This window comes from Schistocerca gregaria, chromosome 1 (assembly GCF_023897955.1).
Source record: "Schistocerca gregaria isolate iqSchGreg1 chromosome 1, iqSchGreg1.2, whole genome shotgun sequence".
Classification (NCBI taxonomy): domain Eukaryota; kingdom Metazoa; phylum Arthropoda; class Insecta; order Orthoptera; family Acrididae; genus Schistocerca; species Schistocerca gregaria.
Window position 1 is genome coordinate 1075771842 of NC_064920.1, and position 22897 is coordinate 1075794738.

The following is a 22897-nucleotide window of genomic DNA, read 5'->3' on the forward strand; positions in this document are numbered from 1 at the left end:
CGATTCCATATTCTACTAAAAGTCATCGGATCGCGACCAACGCGAGGAGCAATGTCGCGATACGATAAACCGCAATCGCGATAGGCTACAATCCGACCTTTATCATAGTCGGAAACGTGATGGTACGAATTTCTCCTCCTTACACGAGGCATCACATCAACGTTTCACCAGGCAACGCCGGTCAACTGCTGTTTGTGTATTAGAAATCGGTTGGAAACTTTCCTCATGTCAGCGCGAACCTTATGTGAATGCTCTGAAAAGCTAATCATTTGCATATCACAGCATCTTCTTCCTGTCGGTTACTTTTCGCGTCTGTAGCACGTCATCTTCGTGGTGTACCAATTTTAATGGTCAGAAGTGTAGATTCCTTCTGTAGGGGACTTAAAGTGACCTTTGGAGAAGGGAGAAGTATTACAAAGGGAACGAAGGTGAAGACAATACTATGGAAAATAAGTGGCACCCTTCAACACATTCAGTGGATGGACGAGTTATTTTGTCCAACCCATAGAATTAAGTGCTGTACAAATGAACTGTAATACCAGCTTGTCCATCCATAATAATTCACTGACAATATGCAAAATCTTTCGAATCATTGGTGGATGCTCGGGATGTTAAGCTGGTTCAGCTTATCACATGAATTCTATGCTTAAGCCCAACACTTCTTGCGGAATTACTTCATTCTTGTCAAGAAACAAGAGCTGCGATCGTTCTTCAATATGTTTAAAGTAAAAGGCACATTGATTTCAACACTAATTCCTCTACACTAATGTAATTCTGTAATTTTTAAGCAAGTAAATTGAATGGAATTAAACTGGCGAGTAATTGCAGATGGCTTTGCGATATCAAATAATTCCTTCACATAAATCAGCTGCAGAGCTGATCTAAGATCTTGTTCTGAGGAGAAAAATCATGACAAATGTCAAATACATGCCAAAAGATTTTACATCTCGGCGTTTATTGACTCTGGCAATCATGTGTTTCGCGTTGTTTGTCACTTAACTGCTCTCTATAGCCTCTTTAAGCGACGTTTTCTTTTGCAGTAGCATTGTAAGTTGGCTGTTTAAGTTCTTATATAGGTAACGTCACCGCCACGTAGCGCTCTGTATGAAAATCACTGGCTGTGCTGTGTGCAGTGTGTGGCTGGTTTGCATTGTTGTCTGCCATTGTAGTGTTGAGCAGCGGCAGCTGGATGCTAACAGCGCGTAGCGTTGCACAGTTGGAGGTGAGCCGCCAGCAGTGGTGGACGTGGGGAGAGAGATGGCGGAGTTTTGACATTTGTAAGAATGGGTGTCGTGAACTGATATATATATTATGACTATTAAGATCCAGTAAATAATAACTTTATGATGTACTTTAAAAAAAACGAAGGAGCACAAAAAGAAATTTCCCTTGCATACAGAATTTTCTATTCAAGTACGTGGTAATATTTTTTTACAACACGTTTTTGTGGTGCACCACTTTAATTATATAGACATTAAGATGTAAATAGACATCTCCGTTATCTGCATTGTTGCCTTTAGTGTAATATTTTTTCTGCTTGAGCTTTGTCATGTTTAGATACAAGTTATTGCATGTGCTGCTGCTGTTTGCCAGGCACAATGTTACTGAATTTGACTTTGTATTACTGTGTTAAGCCAGTTTTACTATGGATTTATTTTTATTGTTTGCTGCGCATTCCCTTATATTAGTTTTAATATTGCTGCTTGCTTTGACGACTTCCATTTTTTTCATTGTTGTTTGTATTAATTGTTTTGTGCTGATGCATTGCCTCGTCCCTTAGTTTAGCATCTGAGCTCAGTAGCTTTAAGTTAGCTTAAGATGGGGTAGGCTATAAAAGAGAACGAGTTGTGCTGAATTGGAAGAAATGCATTGAGAAGCTATAAGAAACGATTTGGCCAAAAAAAGTAGTGTACAGTGGAGAAAAACTATTTTTGAAAGAGGATGTGAACAAAATACAGAAAGCATGCTTGGATAGGATATATTTGGTGGGAACAAATGTTGAGATATGACGACAGATCTACAGAATGAAGTTTTGGGTTGGACTGCAGTTCCAAATGTTACACAGAAAACAAACCCTGTACTTTCCTTCTGTTATCCCATTATGTGTTTGTGTACCCTTGTGTATTTATGTTCTACCGGTCTTTATATGTTTATCTGATAAGACTTATGTTGCAGAATTTTTCTAATACTCAGCTACATGAACTATGATGAGGAATACTGTTATACTCAAATATAATTTGCATTAATAATATGTTATTTACTCTGTAAAGATGTTAGACGTTATTAATTCTGATCTGTTTTAATGCTCATGTGTGAAGTTTATGTATAAAAAGTTATTTTGATCTTCATGTATGTACTTATGTCATAATTTTTGTAGCAGTGATGTGCATGTTTATTTCTATTCTTTTGTAAAGCCTGTTTTACTACAAATGTTATCTGTATTATTATGTTTTTAATGGTGTATTTTGTACCTTTGTTATTGTATTCTTATGTTATAAAATTGTAATTGACACCAGTTCATCAAATTAAGTAACTTGTAAATTACATTTCACTGCACACATTTTTGTTGGTCATAGTATATGTACAATACGTGAAAAAAAGAAGACTGTTAGTGTTTAGACGTGTGTTGATAATTCAGCAAGGGACTGGTTAACAGTATTCCTGGTTCTAAGGACAGTTCAAAAACTTTGTAAGTTCACAAGTGGTGGTTTATGGACTTGCTATATTCTCCGCAAGACTCTTCGATGGTGATTGTGCACCTGCACAATCACAACAGATGGCTGCTGGCTATCTCTACAAGGACTGAAGTGGGTCTACACTTTTGATGACACACCAATACCATTATTTCTACAAGGATTGCAGTGGGTCTCCACCTCTGGTGGCCCACCAATACCATAATCTCTACTAGGACTACAGTGGGTCTGCTCTGTGATGACCAACCTACCAATATTCTTCAAAACTTCGACTGACTCTGCTGTGGGTTTGCTCTGTTGTGGCCCATTACCTGTCTGCATGTCAAGAGTCAGCACTGTCTTTCCGTTGGAAGGACAACACTACTTCTTCAAGACTGCATGGAAATCCACTACTTCCGTGTGCATTTTCTTTTACTAGTCAGAATTTGAGAAAAAAACACTGTAATTTTACTGTGATGAATGATCAAGACTGTCTTTATGGGACTGTGAGAAAATTTTAGCTTTTGACCAACATTGTATCAATAAGTGTGTGCATTTGATATCTTTGTTATTGTAATTATGAAAAATTTTATCAAATCATTATTGGCCACTGCCCAAAACAATTTGTAAAATTTTTTGTGGGGAGCATGGGGGCTATGTAAGTTGTTTGTTTAGGTTCTTATATAGGTAACGTCACCGCCACGTAGCGCTCTGTATGAAAATCACTGGCTGTGCTGTGTGCAATCTGTGGCTGGTTTGCATTGTTGTCTGCCATTGTGGTGTTGAGCAGCGGCAGCTGGATGCTAACAGTGCGTAGCGTTGCACAGTTGGAGGTGAGCCGCCAGCAGTGGTGGACGTGGAGAGAGAGATGGCGGAGTTTTGAAATTTGTAAGAATGGATGTCATGAACTGATATATATATATATTATGACTATTAAGGTAAATACATTGTTTGTTCTCTATTAAAATATTTTATTTGCTAACTATCCCTATCAGTAGTTAGTGACTTCCGTAGTTTGAATCTTTTATTTAGCTGGCAGTAGTGGCGCTCGCTGTGTTGCAGTAGTTCGAGTAACGAAGATTTTTGGTGAGGTAAGTGATTTGTGAAACGTATAGGTTAATGTTAGTCAGGGCCATTCTTTTGTAGGGATTATTGAAAGTCAGATTGCGTTGCGCTAAAAATATTGTGTGTCAGTTTAAGCACAGTCTTGTATAATTTTTCTAAGGGGACGTTTCAGCATGTCATAGGTCTTCTTTCACTCTTCTGTTCTAGGATCTGCAAAGTGCTCGTGTTCCCTTGGGCCTTTTCATGACACTTGTGACTCGGATGCATTCAGTTTGGCAGGCAACGTGTCCTTTCCATCGGGGTCTCGTTGCAGTCTCTTTGTGGACAATGTCATATTGTCGCACTTGTCAGAAGAGGAGAAAAATCTAAAACTGTAAGACAAAGTTTTGAGAAGTAAGACAGTAATTGTCCGAACGTTTACGTTTAAGCCAATATTTAGCAGTGAACTTAATACCGTAGAGATAAGAGGCGATAAAAAGAATAACAAAAGAGAAGTAATACGAGGGACATTTCATAAATAATGCGCAAGCTGGTATTGCTGTGGACTGTTTGATGCAGCAACAATGAAAATTATGCCAGATGTAGATGGGAGTTTGAGGAAGAAGCACGTGTTTTTGTTTTTTTCACTGTGTAGTGCAATTGGCGAGAGGTAGAAATGGACCCTGCAGGGGTCCCGGATACGCTTAAAATTATTATTAGTATTATTATTAAACCCAGTCTATACAATTCTTGACAGATCAAAATAGTTTATACAATTTTTGACCAAAATATGGCATCTTCCAGTGCATTTTCCGTTTCATGGTGAATGTCGTCTTCCATGCACGTGGCTGGACACAGTTGATACTGAAGCATATGTTGAACAGTCTGTTTTTCGCCGTAGTCACATTGGGTTTTCTTTTCTTCAATGTATCCCCATTTTGCCACACGGTTCAAATGGCTCTGAGCATTATGGCACTTAACATCTGATGTCATCAGTCCCCTGGTTAAACCTAACTAACCTAAGGATATAACACACCCATGCCTGAGGCAGGATTTGGACCTGCGACCGTAGTAGTCGCGCGGTTCCGGACTGAAGCGCCTAGAACCGCTCGGCCACAGTGGCTGGCTCCCATTTTTTCGTATTAACCCGTGATCCACTCACTCCTGACCTCAGCCTATTCAATAACTTCCAGACTGGCCTATTCTCATCATGATCAGGGGGTAAATAATCTGAAAATCTTTTCAAACCAGGAGGGTGGGATGTCGCAGCGCTCCATAGCTGAAGCCTGGCTTCTTCATCGGTGGTTGTTAGTTTCTTCGATGTTCTGAGGAAACTCGCTGTGGGTAGGGTTGTTGCCCATGCGTGGGTCCGTTTTCCCTGCTCCAGTTTCGATCTTTCCCTGTTTGCTGCTGTATCTCTTCGAACAGGAGGTGATGTAATTCCTGCAAGGTGGTAGGCCATTCGACTGGAGCTGACTTCAAGCAGCCTGTTATAATCATCATGTATCGTTTAGGGCAATATGCCCTATTTGGCATGTGTTGATTTACACCAAACACGACAGACATACTCTGCAGAGGAGTGGCATAATGTCATTGCAGAAGTTCGGATGGTTTCAGCTTGGCTGCCCCAATGTGATACGGCCAGTTTTCTCATTGGGCTGTTCCTGGTGGAGACTCTAGACCTGAAATTCATGCACTGTTACCTGAACGTTAGAAATCTCTCAAGTGTTTTTCCTAGTTTGGAGTGCCACAGTGTTCCAATTTAACCCCAGACCATTCTGTCTTCAACTTGCGGTTGGTTTCCCTACTTCTCAGATGGAAAGCACACATTTGTGTCTTTGATGGGTTTATTTTAAGCTGGTTTATTCTATAGCGTTTTGACAGATCTTCAAGAGCACTCTTTAGGGTGATTTCTATTGAATCAAAGTTTGTGCTCTGGGTTGCTAGAGCGAGATCATCAGCATACAAGAAATTCCTGCAGTTGGGGACTATGGGTTGATCGTATACATACTGAACAGAAATGGAGCTAACACACTTCCCTGGGGAAGGCCATTTTTCTGTAGTCTCCATCGGCTACACTGTCCTTGGTCGTCGAAAAATCTTTGGTTCTGCCGAAATCCTTGGTTAGGTTGTAGACCATGTTTAATAGTAACTGGTGGTTGGCGGTGTCGTACGCTGCTGTCACGTCCACGAATACCACTCCTGTGACCCTAACGGCTTCAAAACTATCGGTTATAAACTGTGTAGACTGAGTAACCGTCCTGTGCAGCTTTTACCAGGGTGGGATCTGGCTTGCAAGGGATCAGTAACATGTGAAAGAAGACGATTTAAAATCATTCTCTCTAGCCGTCTGTAAAGCTGACACAGTATTGCAATAGGTCTAAAATTCTTTGTACTGTGGCCGTCTTTACCAGGTTGAGTATAGCAATTACTCACCTCTTCCGCCATATCTTTGGAGTTTGACATCTGTCAATCCATTCATTGAAGAGTTGCAGAATCCGCTCCTTCGTTGGTAATCCAAAGTGCTTAATTTACTAAGTTGGTACATTGTCCAAGCTAGCTGACTTACCAGTTTTATTGCGTTTAATAGCCTTCTGTAATTCATCCGTCGCGAATGGGAGAGAAAGTTCTTATTCTCCTCTTGCTCAGCTCTTCGTAGTTTTGATTTCTTGGTTTTATGGCTGGACTTTCCATTTGCAGTAGCTGGTGTGCCATTTGGTTGGCGGTTATATTTTGGTGTATAGCGGTGTTCGTAGGATGATTGCGCAGGCATCACAGGCGTCTCCAGGCCTTAAGACTGTCTCTTTTCAGATCCAGTATTTCTGTTGTTTTAATAAATTTTCCCTTTTTGACTCTCTTATAGAGGAAACGAGTTTGCCTGTTTGTATAGTTGTTTCACTAAAAGGGTTTTCGCTAAATAAGTTGCTATGTTCTGCAAACAGGGCTGCCTGATCTGATTTGAGCCCAGGGATGTTAGATATTCGACAGCCAGGAGAGACAGATATTTTGGAACACCTGTTCACGGCCGTGGTGAAAGTGTCGTAGCGTTCTGGTGTTTGTTCTCCAGAAGACATTTCGGTATCCAGTACATCTGCAAATCTCGACCAGTCAGAATTTCTAAAGTTAAACTTCCTCCAAAATGTGATTTTTTGAGGTCTAGCGCCGACCGGGTTGGCCGAGCGGTTCTAGGGCCTTCAGTTTGGAACCGCGCGACCGCTACGGTCGCAGGTTCGAATCCTGCCTCGGGCATAGATGTGTGTGATGTCTTTAGGTTAGTTAGGTTTAAGTAGTTCTAAGTTCTAGGGTACTGATGACCTCAGAAGTTAAGTCTCATAGTGCTCAGAGCCATTTTGAGGTCTAGGAGTAGCAAATATTTGGCAGGTTATTGGTCTATGTTGTGAATTTTGTATTTGCGAACAGACATATTTTATACACTGTTGGCTAACGCTGTTGGCGGTGAATATGAGGTCGGGATTGTACGCCCCCCCCCCCCCCCTCCATCTGATGCACGTACTTTTGCGTCGTGGATTAGGATAAGGTGATTCATTTCTGCTCTCTCTAGACTGCTGCTCCATTTTCGTCTTCATTACCATAGCCCCAAATGTCACTACGGCTGTTTAAATCGCCAGTCACAGTCTGCGCGTGTTTATTTTGGTAATTTGTTGTTTTATTAACAGTGAATCTTCACCGGGTGTTTTGTTTAGAGACTAAATGGTGTAATTAGCTGTTTTTATAGTAAGGATTTCGATGTTATTTTCCTCTGTGAGTGCTGTGGATAGAATTTGGATGTCTGGATGAATGAAGATAGCCCTTCGTATTTATGATTTGCTCTTTCAATGCAGAGGCACATTCCGGTTATCTTCGATCTACACATGTCACAGCCCCTACGTGTTTCCTGCATGCACAGCACATGACATTGGCGCTGTCTGCAAAGTTTTTGTAGCAGTTCTTCTTTGGCTAATGTTATTACTTCTATACTGATTGAGATAATGCTCCGCTGTGGCCCTAAAAAGGGCTTGTATTGGATGTTTGTGGTGTGAAAGGATCAATCGTCATTTCTTGATGCCCAGGGTACGCCCGGCTGCTTTTGTCAGTCGCAATCTTCGGGAAGGCTCCTCTCATGTAGCCTTTTCGGGTACTGTGACTGCTGAAGACCAGAGGTCGTGCATCAAGATCGAACTTCACACGATAAAAACCCGTGTGTTAAGTGAAGTTTGTGGTCAGTTTAGACTGGACTGTAGTACAGCTTCGCGTCGGGTTAGTCGTTTTCGTGGTGCTTGTATGAGCATAGACGATAATCCAATATCGGGAAGGCAAAAACGTCAACAGATGAACAAAGTGTGAACCTTGTGGCAGAGACTCTTGAAGAAGATCGCACTGCAATTTGTGAGGAACTCTCTGAAGCTACGGAAATTACTCCAACATTAGTACTTCGTATTCTGATATCTGATCTAAAGAAAAGAAAATTTCTACACGATGGGTCCCACACTGTGTGACTTCTGAAGAGAAGCAGAAACGCGTGGACAGTGCAACCGAGCTCAAAAAACGATTCGACAGTGAAGGTCAAGGAGTCTTGTGTCGAATTGTCGCTATTGATGAAACGTGGATTAGAGACTTCGAACCGGAGTTGAAATCACAGTCCAGTGAGCTGAGAGCTTCAGTTTCTCCACGTCCAAATAAATTTCTACGTGCTCAATCAAAGCTAAAGCAAATGATGGCTTTTGCCTATGATCATCAAGGAATGATCATGACAGACAGAGCCCAATGTGGAACAATAGTCACAGCAGTGTATCATCGAAACTTGTTGCAAACCATGTGGAGAAAAATGCACAAAAGGCGACCTCAGTTGTTCGAGGCTGAGCCACTCATTCTTGAAGACAATGGTCGCCCACATGCTAGCAAAGTTGTGCCCAAAAACTGCGCGAATACGGATGCAAAGTACTGCTGCATCCTCCCTACAGCCCGGACGAGAGTCGACCAGACTTTGACTTGTTCCCGAAGTTGAAAAAACGCAATGAGTGGACGTCGTTACCTTTCTCTGGAAGAGCTTTCTGCCACCGTTACCCGAGCCATTCGACAGATGAACAGAAGTGGTCTCCTGGACGGAATAATAAGTTTCCGAGACGTTGGGGTTCAGTCATAGAGAAGCGGAGAGACTATACTGAAGGATTGTAAAGAGATGCTGAAAACAATAAACGTGTAAGTAAAAAAATTAGTGTGCGTTATTTAAGAAATGTTCTTCTTAGGTGTTGTACTGACAAAAGATGATGTGGAAATAACAAGTATGAAAATATCAGAGCTATTAACGAAGCAAAATTTGGCACTTTTATGCACATTTTCAAAATGAGAACATATTAACTAATTAATTATCTCATACTTTTAGAAAAAGAAATGATTGGTAGCTTCGGTTACAGCAAAGAGAAAGCTCTGCAACGATTCTGAAGCAACGGATAAACCTGTTTTGGTAAACAAATATTATTGTTGTCTGTTGTGGTCTTCAGTCCAGAGACTGGTTTGATGCAGCTCTCCATGCTTCTCTATCCTGTGCAAGCTTCTTCATCTCCCAATACCTATGGCAACCTACATCCTTCTGAACTTGTTTCGTGTATTCATTTCTTGGTCTCCCTCCACGATTTTTACCCTCCGCGCTGCCCTCCAGTACTTAATTGGTGATCCCTTGATGTCTCAGAATATATCCTACGAATCCATCCCTTCTTCTGGTCAAGTTTTGCCAAAAATTTCTCTTCTCCCCAATTATAGTCAATACATCCGCATTAATTATGTGATCTACCCATCTAATCTTCAGCATTCTTCTGCAGCAACACATTTCGAAAGCTTCTGTACTCTTTTTGTCTAAACTACTTATCGTCCACGTTTCACTTCAATACATGGCTATACTCCATACAAATACTTTCAGAAACGACTTCCTGACACTTAAATATATACACGATGTTAACAAATTTCTTTTCTTTAGAAACAATTTCCTTGCCATTGCCAGTCTACGTTTTATATCCTCTCTACTTCGACCATCATCAGTTATTTTGCTCCCCAATTACCAAAACTCATTTATTACTTTAAACGTCTCATTCACTAATCCAACACCCTCATCATCACCCGATTTAATTTGACTACTTTCCATTACCCTAGTTTTTCTTTTGTTGATCTTCATCTTATATCCTCCTTTCAAGACACTGTCCATTCCGTTCAGCTGCTGTTCCAGGTCCTTTGCTGTCTCTGACAGAATTACAATGTCATCGGCAAACCTCAAAGTTTTTATACCTTCTCCATAGATTTTAATTCCTACTCTGATTTTTTCTTTTGTTTCCTTTACTGGTTGCCGTGCGGGATTAGCCGAGCGGTCTAGGGCGCTGCAGTCATGGACTGTGCGGTTGGTCCCGGCGGAGGTTCGAGTCCTCCCTCGGGCATGGATATGTGTGTCTGTCCTTAGGATAGTTTAAGTTAAGCAGGGTGTAAACTTAGGGACTGATGACCTTAGCAGTTCAGTCCCATAAGGTTTCACACACATTTGAACATTTTTTTTTACTGGTTACTCAATATACATATTGATTAACATCGGGAATAGGCTACAGCCCTGTCTTACTCCCTTCCCAACCACTGCTTCGCTTTCATACCCCTCGACTATTATCACTGCCATCTGATTTCTCTACAAATTGTAAATAGCCTTTCGCTCCCTGTATTTTACCCCTACCATCTTGAGAATTTGAAAGACAGTATAGAAAAAATTAAAAAGAAAAGGAGTAAGAGCAGACTGAACAAAACATGAATGTTTTGAGGATGTGAAAGAATATTTGAATGGTAGACAGTCTACAAGTTAGTTCCACTTTCCGAAGATTCACGATATAGACATATATATGGCGACGCCACTTTGCAATGGATGATGGAAACGAGTGATCTGGACTAATGAATCACGCGATGCCCTGTGACAATCCAATTGGGGGGGGGGGGGGGGGGTTGGCTTTGGCGAATATCTGGAGTTTATTGATCTGCCATCATGTGTAGTGCCAACAATGAAGTGCAGAGGAGATGGTGTTATGATACGGGGGTGGTTTTCACGGTTGTACTTCTTATACCCCTTAGGAGTATAAGGGGTTATACCCCTAAGGGAAACCTAAATGCAGAATGATATGAGCACATTTTACAAAGTGATTTAGTGCGTACAGTAGAGGAACGCTTCAGAGACGATAATTGTATCAGCATGACAATGCACCCCGTCATAAAACAGCAACTGCGAGGCAATGGCGTTTGGGCAGTAACACTGCTGAAATAGTCTGGCCGATCTCAATCCAATGGCCGGCGTAAGTGGCCGAGCGGTTCTAGGCGCCACAATCTGGAACCGCGCTACCGCTACGGTCCTGCCTCGGGCATGGATGTGTGTGATGTCCTTAGGTTAGTTAGGTTTAAGTAGTTCCAAGTTCTAGGAGACCGATGACCACAGCAGTTAGGTCCCATAGTGCTCAGAGCCATTTGAACCATTTGAATCCAATGTAGCACCTTTGGAATTAATTGGGATGTTGAATTTGCTGCAGTCATCAGTGTCCAATATCACTGTCTTCTCTGGTTTCAGGTCTTGAGGAAGAAAGTAGTGCAGACAATTAGACACAGAGTTCGAGCAATCATAACCGCGAAGCATGGACAAATAACAGTCATCCGGTTACTTTTCAGCAGTGTTTCAAGAAAGTGGTTGGAATGACGTCGCTGTAGTGTACACTAATTTCGCTGACTACTCACATTACCGTATAGTGACAATGCTCGCAGGGTCTAAGCTTGAGGTAGCCCTTCAAAAGATCTTGGCATGCTGGGCAGTGTAGCCAAACCACATGATTGGAAATAAATCGCGCTTTACTGGGTAGTGGTGGTTAGTGTTTAACATGCAGTCGACAACGAGGTCATTAGAGACGGAGCGCAAGCTCGGGTTAGGGAAGGGTTGGGAAGGAAATCGGCCGTGCCCTTTCAAAGGAACCATCCCGCCATTTGCCTGAAACGATTTAGGGAAATCACGGAAAACCTAAATCAGGAAGGCTGGAGACGGCATTGAACCGTCGTCCTCCCGAATGCGAGTCCAGTGTGCTAACCACTGCGCCACCTCGCTCGGTCCGCGCTTTACTCAAATGAACTGAGAATTCTGGTTTACTTCTGTCTCAGTGACTCATACGTAAATGACTGCTTATAGCGATTTCCTGCTTTCAAATGTATACTGGGGTAGCGCTTGCCCATGAAAGAATTACATAATGATTGTGGTGTATAGCGCTGTTTAGCATGTAAGAGAGTAGTGAAGTGAATTACACAAAATACGCTGACTTATTGGTTTCTATGCTCACAAAGTAGAAACTTAGGCGAACCTAAATTCATTAGGTCTGCTATACCGTTTGCAGTTTACTTATTGGGCCTCAACTTTTTAATGTCATATTGGAGATCTCATCAACTACTTCGTGCGCGCTTTTACTTTTAAGTGTAGTGATGTTTTTACTTGTTCAAATGAGGATGTGTGGCAAATTTTTTTCTGTGCTTCTTCTTCACTACACTGTTTTGCTTTCTCTTCTGAGCTCACTGAAGCAATTTTCTCACCAACTGTAACCAGTACTTATTAAGAACACCCGCTTGACATGGACAGTCTCTTATGATGCTCCGATGGCTTTTAATAGAAAAAGTGTTAATTTCTGTGGGTTTTCAGCTCGTGACCGCTTTAATAACAGTCAATACTGATTTTATTTTTTTATCTATTAATCTATGACAGCATGTGCCTACTCCTGGAAGTTTTTAGCTTTGCTTGTATTGTTACAGTACTGTTTATAAGTAGTTAAGGTCCTTGCTTCTTCTGGCTCGTAGTAGATTTCGCTTTTCAATTCTGAAGGTATTCGAATACTTGTTGTGATCGAAAGTTCTTTGAAGATTTTCTGGCACTGGTTTTTTAAAATATTTTTAAACTGCTCTCAGCAACTGCGAGAGTTATTGAGCAATACGTTTAATTTAGAGATTGCATTAGGTTAATAGTAAGCTTCACTCCAATTAACAATTTTTAACCTTTCCGTGAAGTCTTTCATGTTTGCTCATTAATCGTGCTCGCTGTCTTTGTTGATATTTCTGCATGTAGCAGAATTATACAATGTGAATAATTGCGGATCATGGCATGAAAACCAATTTACCGCAGAAAGGCACGTATTTTTTAACTCCTGCTCCATTTCTGAACACATTACCCAATAGTATTCTACTAGTTTGAGCTACTCCAATAGGGAAATGTCTAACTGATACATGATTGTAAGTGGTTAATGATATTTCTTGATCAGTTTTCTCGTCAGGTTCGTTTCAGAAATTTGCATTAAAATCACCACAAATCAATAACCTACTTTTATGGCTGACACATAGATAATAAAGCAGCAAAAATGATTTACCAAAATTTCCCAGTTACACATGGGGACTGTATGCTGCAAGTATTAAATTGTCCAATGTTAACTAAAAGGTACATGCTTTAATGTCCTAATCCGTAAAGAATTAACTTATTTTTTGTATTTTTAATTCATATTAATTTCTTACCTATGCGACAACTGAATAAAGAAGGAGGAAGAATAAGTTGGAATGTGACCATCGTTTACCAACAAGGAAATAAGTGAAAAGAAGTGAGGTCAAACTAAATGTTTCATGGCAGATTACAAAGAAGAAAATCTGACTGGTATCTCCGCTATCAGTATGTCGCTATCGGTGACGTTAATGGGATTTATTTATCAGGAGCCAAGATGCTCTTAACGGCAACGTTTAGTGAGTAGTGTCGGAGCTAGGGACGTCGCGCATACTACTGGTGGGTAAAGTTGCAGGTTGGACAGTCGTTTGTAGTCATTCTTAAATTACGGTTATAGTTTTGTTTGGCAAGTATCTTCTGGTTACATGTGGAAAACCGTAGCATGATATAAAAATATATGGAGAATTTGAATTTTAGAGATTCAACCCTTGTTGGAATATGAGCTAAAACCATAGTTTAATATGAGATACTGATGGAGCAATGTTAAATACTTTAGGAATCAATGTTACGTAAGTAAATTATTACGATTGGTATAATTAATGATATTTTTTTGCAATCTCATTATAATTTGCAATAGCTTCAATGTCTTAGGTCCAGCGAGAAACAATTTATGCTGTCCCCTCAGGAAAAAAAAAATGTTCCTAACTCTGTACAATAAGCATTTACAGTAAAGACAAGTTTAACATTCAACGAATATTTACCCTATCCTAGCCATAGTTTGCTGATACGAGTGAAAAATAAGTACATTTGGCTAACTCTGGGACGTAGAGCCGCTGTGGAACTATTTCGTAGTCCAGATTATAAGCTTTTGCCACCGCAACGGTGAATGTCTAAGCTGCCATAATATAAAAGCAGGTTTGACTAATAATCGCTGCGCAGAGTGGTCGCGTGGTTTGAGGCACCATGTTACGGATTGTGCGGGATTGTCCCGCCAGAGCTTCGAGTCCTTCCTCGGGCATGGGTGCGTGTGGTGTTGTTAGTTTAAGTTAGTTTAAATAGTGTGTAAGTCTAGGAACCGATGACCTCAGCAGTTTGGTCCCTTAGGAATTCACACACATTTGAACATATTTTTTAGCCGTTTGACGCTCTGCATCCAAGTTCCGGCAGACATGAGATCGCTCAGAGATTTGTTGTATTTGAGTAACTTTGGCAGCTTGAGATCTCTTAGAACTAAGCGCTGAATCATACATTTGCGGTGCTTATAATAATGGTTTTAAATATGGTTCTCGGGCTTACCGTCCGATTTTGTTATTATGTCTACCAGAACTCTCCAGCTGTGTCACGGGGGTGTAGGAACTCAATATCATAAACTATGCGCACAATAACACTGGATTTGCACATTAACAGAATAATATATAGACACCAAGAGTCACTGGCATCTCGCCAACGTCGTCTGCATACCACTCACGTATACCATATTTAAAAATGTCAAAACGTAATCAAAAAGATACAACTTTCTAACGTAGCCTATGGTCTTCCCTAGAGTTCAAGCTATCTCCGTGCCAAACACCATCGGAATCAGATCAGCAGTAGAGTCGCGAAAACGTAACACAGTGGGTAACTTTTGCAATTAATACTACGGGTGTTACTGTGGAAGTATGGATTAAATACGTTGAGAATTTTTCCAGAATGAGATTTCCACTTGCCAGCGAAAGGCAAAGGTCCCGAGTTCGAGTCTTGGACCGGCACACAGTTTTAATCTGTCAGGAAGTTTCACATTAAGAATTGTATAAGCGTTGTTTTCTAGCTGTTACCCACAACCACGCTCGCGTATCAGTAAAAAGAAATGAAATGTGCATATGACTTTATTGGGCGGGAGTCTACGGTCGGGATATTTGGGAGCTTGGTGCAAGTCTTTTTATTTGACCCCACTCCGGTGACTTGCGCGTCGATGATGATAAAATGATTACGAGAATAACGCACTCACCCAGACGCGTGCAGCAGAAAACCGTACCGCGCGGGAATTGAACACGGGGACGAATGATCTTGAAAAGGTGACACTAACCGTATGACCCCGAGCTGATCACTCAAATTTGAACGCAACAAAGAAGTTATAACAATTGCATGACGCTTAACGGCTAAAACGTGACGGGTTTGTGACTGATATTAGTATGGAAGTATGGATTAAACACGTAGATGATTGTGTAAACATTGTATTCATTACGCTGAATGGTATTATGTAGAACATATCAGACAATAAAAGCCTTTCCACAGAAATTGTGAAGTTCAAAAGTCAAAAGTAAATAGTTTTTTCAAAAAGTAATTATTGTTCCATACTTCGCGTTATATTCTTCAAATCAGTAAATATGTTGTGCTACACGATTTCTAAAACAGCCTATGTTCTTCTTCAGCGTTCCAAAATCGGCTCAGCTTTTTAGTCGTGAAATCGTAACAGACAGAGTTACTTTCGCAATTATAGTATTGCTATGGACATGGATTTAATAATTTATTGTGATATTAAATACTCAATCATGAAGTTACTCTGAATCCCAAAAATGATGGAGATCATTTTTCCTTCCGACAAAACTGATTTCACTTTCTTCACTGTATTTCCACTTTCACAGATCTACTAATATGACTATAGCTTTGTACTTGGGATGTAATGTTGGAGATACGTTTCGTCCACAAAAGTGCAACGACGCCAGAAATTCTTCAAATCAAGCTTCTGCTTGTCGAAAGATGATTTTGAAATTGCCTTTCTCGTATCTTTTCGGTCAGGAGTCTTACAATTTGATAACAATCATGGTATCAGTTTCTCCTTAAGCCGAATTAGATTCACCATATTCAATTGAGACTAATCAAATCACGTCTTAGAGAATGGCGAGACTGGAAATATTCAATAAAACGCTGAGGATAACCATTTCAACGTTACAGAATTCCCCCTCGCAGTAGCTCTTTGGACGAAAGTCACAGACGTCCAGTGTCTTTGGACACTACTTCTACTAAGCTGTTGGCTTCTGTGGCGAGTATCCAGTAAACATCGGCTAATACGAACTCACTCTAATTGCCCTCATAGTTCTCTTCCACCTCTGAAAGCTCTTGCTGGTACCGTTCGTAATATTCGTCTCTTAGGGTATCACAGCTTTTAAGGAAGACGCCTTCCGCCCCCGGTAACTGACACGTCAGCGCGACAGAATGTCTATCCTAAGGGCCCGGGTTCGATTCCCGGCCGGGTCGGAGATTTTTCTCCGCTCAGGGACTTGGTGTTGGGTTGTCCTAACCATCATCATTCCATCCCCATCGACGCGGAAGTCGCCGAAGTGGCGCCAAATCGAGACTTGCACCCGGCGAACGGTCTAACCAACGGGAGGCCCTAGTCGTACGACATTTATTTAGGAAGAAGTCCATATAAGTATAAGAGAATGCGAGTGCAGGCTTTCTCGGCGAATTTCATATATGACGTTTTCATGGGTTGTCAGCCGAGTAGAATCGTCGTCTCGTATCAGCGGTTCGATGGAATGCGTCTCCAGCATCTTCAGGCGAAGTGCGACTTCGCCGAAAGATGATGGAGACGCATTCCATCGGTACATTGCTACGAGACGACGGTGTTACTCGGCTGACAACCCGTGAAGACCTCATATAAGTATACGATAAGTATTCGTTTGCTTCTCCTCTGGGTCTGGTTCGCACACCAATCCATACTGGCTGTATCTATACACGTTCACTACCTATTCTATACTGTTTTCCACATGTGCTTGTGCGCGCATCAACGGCAGCGCACCTGCTAACATGGAGTCTCTTAACTCGCGGTAAAAGTTAAAGTTCACATACTTAAAAAGTATCTAGCGTGAGATAATAAAGTTACGTCTTTTACAATATCTTCCACATAGATTATTAATCTACACACAAACGTTAATAAAAATGAAAGAAATTCCAATAAAGTATCATAATGCAAAAAATGTTATTTGTAGTCATTGACAACATACCACGAGAACAAAATTCTAAATAACACTCAAACATATAAGATGAGTTTTGCAATCCGCATGAGTGGGATAAATAGCGTTGTTACGTTACACGGCGTCCATAACGATAGTGGTTATTTTCATTTATGTGCTGTACCTTGTCAAATGATCTAAGTACTGATCTGCTGATAGAGATTCCCGTCAGCTTGTTTTGTCTGTGGCGGAAGTCTAGACTTTTCAGTTAAAAATATTTTATCATTATATGATAATCATCTTCCTGTGCTTCTGCGAAACGTTTGAGGTTGGCCGCGTAAGATAGCTGCTAACAAAATACTGAATGTTGAATACGGGTAGAAATTTAAATGAAGTCGTTTTCAGAACCATACGTACCTCATAAGAGGCCGCTTTACAGAATTTCCCCTAGTTCGCAGAAAATTATCAGTCTTATCAGAACTAGTATTTATAAATCTCAAGAACGTCTTTGATATACGTCATTAACTTTCTTACCGAGAACTGATCTTTGCGTCCTTCTCCCCTAAGTCATCAGCTCTGCAAAATCTAGTCGACTAACAAATCTCCAACCATAAAAAGGGAATGTTCCACTTCTCTTAATATTTAAATCTTGTTATATTCAACCTTGTAAATTAACTCGTCCTCTGTCCAACAGTTACGATTAATTTTACGCCACTCATTTGCACAGTCAATACTTCCTTCTATTTGCTTAGTTTTCCGAATAAATATACAAAAATAATACTTAAATGTTCTTCTTTATTCCTAGCAACCATGACCTTTATTCCGTTGACGTTGAAATTAATAGCTCATTGCTTAGCCTCCTGAGTTATGGACTAGCGTGTTCTGTTCTCAGTTCCTCTTCGATTTGTTCCCTATTGATATATCGTAATATTTGAACTGTATTTGTTTTGCACCATCCCGTACTTCGGGCAGCGATTCGGAACTACACCTGACCGTCCTCAGTTTTCCAGTTCACATGTATTCATGCAACTACGCTCTTGTTTGTTTCATCGTCATTTTGTCCTCATCCGTCATTTCGGTTGTTCCAGCATCTCCTCCCTTTATTTCTCCAGAGTGTATCGTCTTTATAGTCGAGTTGGTATCTGTAACTACGTCCTGATTCTCATTCACTTCTCCTGTTGTTTATGTCAAGTATGTGCCTAGTAGTTTCTCTTCTATTCTTCGTTCTCGCGTCCCCATCTCACTCATTCTCCACGTGTTGTTCACATGTTTCTGCTGTTCTCATGGTTTCCTACGCAATTTCTCTTCACTCTCGAAATTTGTCCCTATGTTGCTTTGTTGTCTTTGTCTAGTAAATCAGTTTTGTAGAGGACAACTAAAAATTCGTTTAATTCTTGGCCTGTTATCGTGAGCAATTTCGGAACTTGTTCAAGATCGAAAATTAACTAACGATGACTCTATAATCTCTGAGAATGCCTCCCGCAGGAGTAGACGTAACATCGCGCACAGATATACGTCTCAAACGAATAACTGATGTCGATAAAATGAAAATCTTCGAGGATGAAAACTAGTGTTTGAAAGAATATTCGGGAATAATATTTTACGAAGCAACAGCAGTCCTAAGTAACCGGAGATCACTTTGGATAGATCACTAGCCAACCGATATCATCTTCGGAAAATAGCTGCAAAAACGAAAAACCTCAATTTTTTTCCAAAGGGCAACTGAACCATTGTGGGTGTCTACGCAGACACCGTGAGAACGACATTGGCCCTGGTTTATTCATCTGCTGAGTGCTCATCAGCCACATGGCTTAAAGGTCTCTTCACTTACCTATTGGATGTTCAGCTGTGCGCATTGTATCTCTTATGCTCAGGCTCCTAAGCAACGTAACTCCACAGCTGATAGGAATACAAACTCTTTCTCGGTTACGATATACAACAAGGTTCTATAATCCGACTGAAATCTCGTCAACCACGAGTGGAGAATCGGAATGATCCGTAGATCCCTGAAAATCTCAGTGGCCATCGCCACATCAGCGAATCTTTTAGCGACTATAAAACTCGTTAGCTCCAATCATCCCGTGTGGAGCAGGCAGAGCATCTGCTATTCATAGCAGCTGGGGATGGCGAGGGACGCTCAAAAGCGCGACCCCAGGGAGACAGAGCAAAAGATGCCACATATCGTCCAGGATTGCCAAGATCAGTGGGTCAACTGCACCAGGCTGCCTCCAAAGCAATTGAAAGGTTGGAAAATCTAGAACTAGTCTTTTTCATTTGGTTTGTTTTTATTACTTCTTTATCCATTTATTTCACCTGCAAAGGTTAAAGCCTTCCAGACCTCTCTTACATCTAACCAACAAGAGTAAGTCAACACTATAATTGGTACACTACAAGAACAATATTATTCACTAGCTTTTGTCCGCAACTTGGTCCACCTGAATCTATTGCTGTTATAAATACATCTCATATTAAGTTTTCTTAAGTATCTCCTATGCACAGACATAGGCCAGTTACAATTTCTTTATATGTATATACACGGAAGAGTCTAAGAAACTGGTACACCTGCTTAATATCGTCTAGGGTCCCCGTGACCACGGAGAAGTGCCACAACACGACGTGGCATAGACTCGATTAAGTAGTGCTTGAGGGAACTGACACCATGAATCCTGCAGGGCTGTCCATAAATCCGTAAGAATATGAGGTGGTGAAAATCTCTTCCGAACAGCGCGTTGCAAGGCTTCCCAGATATGCCCAATAATGTTCATGTCTGTGGAGTTTGGTGCCAGCGGAAGTGTTTAAACTCAGAAGAGTGTTCCTGGAGCCACACTGCGGCAATTTTGGATGTATGGGGTGTCGCATTGTCCTGCTGGAATTGCCTAAGTCCGTCAGAATACACAATGGACATGAATGGATACACGTGATCAGACAGGATGCTCACGCACGTGTCACCTGTTGTATCTAGACGTATCAGCACTCCAACTGTACACGTCCAACACCATTACAGAGCCGCCACCAGCTTGAACAGTCCCCTGCCGACATGCAGGGTCCGTGGATTCATGAGGTTGTCTCCATACACGTACATATCCATCCGCTCGATACAATTTGAAATGAGACTCGTCCGACCAGGCAACATGTTTCCCGTCATCAATAGCCCAATGTCGATGTTGACGGGCCCAGGCGAGGCGTAAAACTTTATGCCGTGCAGTCATCAAGAGTACATAAGTGGGCCGTCAGCTTTGGAAGCTCATATCAATGATGAGTCGTTGAATGCTTCGCACGCTGACACTTGTTGATGGCCCAGCACTGAAATCTGCAGTAATTTGTGAAAGGGTTGTACTTCTGCCACGTTAGACGATTCTCTTCGCAGCGATGATGTTTTCCCGTTTTCCTGATATTCACGGTACTCTCGTGGAATTTTCGTATGGGAAAATCCCCACTTCATAGCTACCTGGGAGATGTTGTGTCCGGTCGCTCGTGCGTCGACAATAACAAATCGTTCAAACTCACTTAAATCTTGACAACCTGCAATTGACGCAGCAGTACCCTATCCAACAATTGCGCCGGACACTTGTTATCTTATACAGGCGTTGCTGACCGCAGCGCCGTATTCTGCCTGTTTGCGTATCTCTGTATTTGGATACGCAGTTTCTTTGGCGCTTCGGTGTATAATGTACGAGGGCTATCCACAAAGTACATTACGTTTTGGTATTAAAAATAAATAAAGTAGTGGAAATTTTTTTATTGTATACAGATGAAAGCCACACTTAAATACTGCGTTTCTACATAGTTGCCATTTAAATTAAGGCACTTATCGTAGCGATGGACGAGCTTGGAAATTCCTTCGTCGTAAAATTCGGCCGCCTGCGCCTTCAACCACGTGGTTACTTCTTCTTGAAGTTGTGCGTCGTCATCAAAACGCTGCATAGCCAACCAATTCTTCATTGCTGGGAAGAAGTGGAAGTCGCTCGGTGCCAGGTCGGGACTGTACGGCGGATGAGGAAACAACTCCCACTGAAAAGATTCGAGAACTTCATGAGTGGCATTTGCCGTGTGGGCCCGGGCGTTGTCGTGAATCAGCAAGATCTTTGAGCCTAACTTTCCCCTGCGCTTGTTTTGTATTGCTCTTCTGAGGTTGTGCAGAGTTTGGCAATACCTTTGAGAGTTTATTGTAGTTCCTCTTTCCAGGAAATCCACAAAAATCACACCTTTTCTGTCCCAACAGAAGAGGTAACCACGTGGTTAACGGCGCAGGCTGCCGAATTTTACGACGAAGGAATTTCCAAGCTCGTCCATCGCTACGATAAGTGCCTTAATTTAAATGGCAACTATGTAGAAAATTAGTATTTAAGTGTGGATTTCATCTGTATATAATAAAAAAAATTCTAATACTTTATTTATTTTTAATTCCAAAACGTAATGTACTTTGTGGATAGCTCTCGTATATGTGTATATAATGGGTATGTGGAATTTAAGGAATATCAGTCTTGTTAACACAGTGTGAAGCAATTTCCTCTGTGTTCTTGTTGAATATCAGTAATGACAGCTAACAGAAATACACTGTTTGATCGGAAGTAATCGGACAGCTATTAATGCACTATAGTACCAAGTGTGGCATTTTTTCCCCTAATGACAGTTTCAACTCTGATGGAGACACTTTCAATGGGATGTCTGAATAACTTCCTCAAGACCGGCAGCCGAAATGGGTAACAGCCCATTATTACCTAGTTGGATGCTGGAAACCTGCTGGAAACCACATCCAAGCTGGCCAGCTCACCAGCCCTCGTCTTAACCCATATCCCGGAAGTGACTCGCGCTCGCCTTTCCGGGCGTTCGTTAAAGTGCTCAAAAAGTGTAATTAAAATCCCCAGTATCTTAATCAGTTCTTTACCAAGAGTCTGATTATTATTTTTCATTATCATTCTTATTGCTCTTTTCTGCAGTTTGAAAACGTTGCTCATGTTGTATACATTCCTCCTCTAGATTGGAATTACATACCTAAGAACTTAATGTGTTTCTGAACAGTATGAATCTAAAATGCACTGGCTTTTGTAGACTGATGACAAGACTGTAAGGTCATAACACGTTGATGAGATTCCGTTTGCAAGTGTATCTTGCCTTCATACCACTTAATTGTAGAAATATCATTTTTCTTCTTAAAACTAAAATTCAAGACTATTGTTATCTTTATTTTCAGTGCAAATTTATTGCATGTTGAACGGTTTTGAATTTTCTTGTTTTGCAAGCAATTCTCTTTTTTTGCAGTGACTACAGTGTTTCTGCCATGAACAGAGGGATTCTTTTCCTGCCTGTTCTGTGTTCGAGTAGCACATGGGATAGGCTACAACCCTGCCTCTAATCTGGGCTAATACTCCCCTTTCATGTCCTTTAGCTGTCATAACTGCATTCTGGTTTATGTACAAGTTGTAGACAAACTTCCCTCCTGTGTGTTATCCCCGATAATTTCAGAACTTTAGAGAAGGAATTTCAGTCAACATTACGAAAACTTTTTCTCATTCTACAAAGGCTATAGCTGTAGGCTTATCCTTCTTCTATCTGTCTTCGAAGGAAAGTCAAACGGTCAACATTACCTTATGTGTTTCTACATGTCTCTGGAACCTAAATTGATTGTCCTCATGGTCTGCTTCCACAGGTCGTTCCATTTTGTTATAGGCATCGGTTGGTATTTGACAGGGGTGACTCTCTAAAATGATGGCTCGGTAATATTCAAACTTCTGTACGCGTGAAAAAGTCCACTAGCCATATCGATAATG

At 41.2% G+C, this 22897-nt stretch overlaps 1 protein-coding gene across 5 annotated transcripts in view; it reads left to right on the plus strand.

Annotated features, from left to right (window-relative positions):
- The first annotated feature begins 13473 nt into the window (after nucleotides 1–13473).
- LOC126281688 (caspase-1-like) overlaps nucleotides 13474–22897 on the plus strand; it is a 210537-nt gene continuing 201113 nt past the window's right edge. For 2 of the 5 annotated variants that reach the window (XM_049980857.1, XM_049980879.1), the window contains exon 1: nucleotides 13474–13530. The gene's annotated coding sequence lies outside the window, so the exon portion shown is untranslated. Of the gene's footprint in view, nucleotides 13547–13598; nucleotides 13761–22897 lie in introns of those variants that run through there. The other 3 variants (XM_049980874.1, XM_049980883.1, XM_049980866.1) reach the window with 3 other exon arrangements.